We start from the raw sequence: 714 nt of genomic DNA, 5'->3' as shown, positions 1-714 counted from the left end.
CGAAGAGCTCGTCGGGCTTTTCCGGTTGATTCCGAGCGTTTCCGAGCGCCTCCAAAGCTCTCCGGATTCTCTCCGAATTCTCTCCGAATGCTGCCGAAGCTCTCCGAATGCTTCCGAAAGCCTCCCCATGTGGAAATTTGCATAAGAGCAATTTTAGAGCAAAATTTTACGGGGAGAAAATTTTATTAGGAGATTTTGGACCCTTTTCCCCTCACGGATTGCTCTTTCCCAACCCAAAACCTCTGCCAAAACCACGGTGATGATTGGACTCGATGTTCGCCAAAAATCCTCTTCCCACCTGGAGTTCAGCTCAGGTCAGGGAATTTCCACGGGTCACGGGATGTTTCTCCACATCCGAATGTCGCTCAGCAAAAAAAAAACCACAAACAAACAACAACCCAAACCCCCAAAATGTCGCGAATTTCCTGAGTTGAAAGGAAAATGTGCGGAAGGTGGGAGGAGCGGGAAGGGAGTTAGGGATCTTCCTGTGACTTGGAAAAAACAACCTAGATTTTATAAAACCAGGAGAGAAAAAAAACCACCCCAAACCCTATTTTTCTGCTTATTGACGGGATTTTTGCATCGGTTTGGCCACTTGGTTTCTTTGGGATGGGGAAATCATGGGATGTCCGCGAACTTCTCCAAAGCTCTCGGAATGTCGCCGAAGTTGTCCAGCGGCTTCCGAAGACTTTCGAACGCCCCCCACGGGGGCGT

Source organism: Corvus brachyrhynchos, unplaced genomic scaffold (genome assembly GCF_000691975.1).
Source record: "Corvus brachyrhynchos isolate BGI_N302 unplaced genomic scaffold, ASM69197v1 scaffold1806, whole genome shotgun sequence".
Taxonomy (NCBI): domain Eukaryota; kingdom Metazoa; phylum Chordata; class Aves; order Passeriformes; family Corvidae; genus Corvus; species Corvus brachyrhynchos.
The sequence above is the reverse complement of the archived record's forward strand: the minus strand, read 5'-3'. Positions refer to the sequence as shown.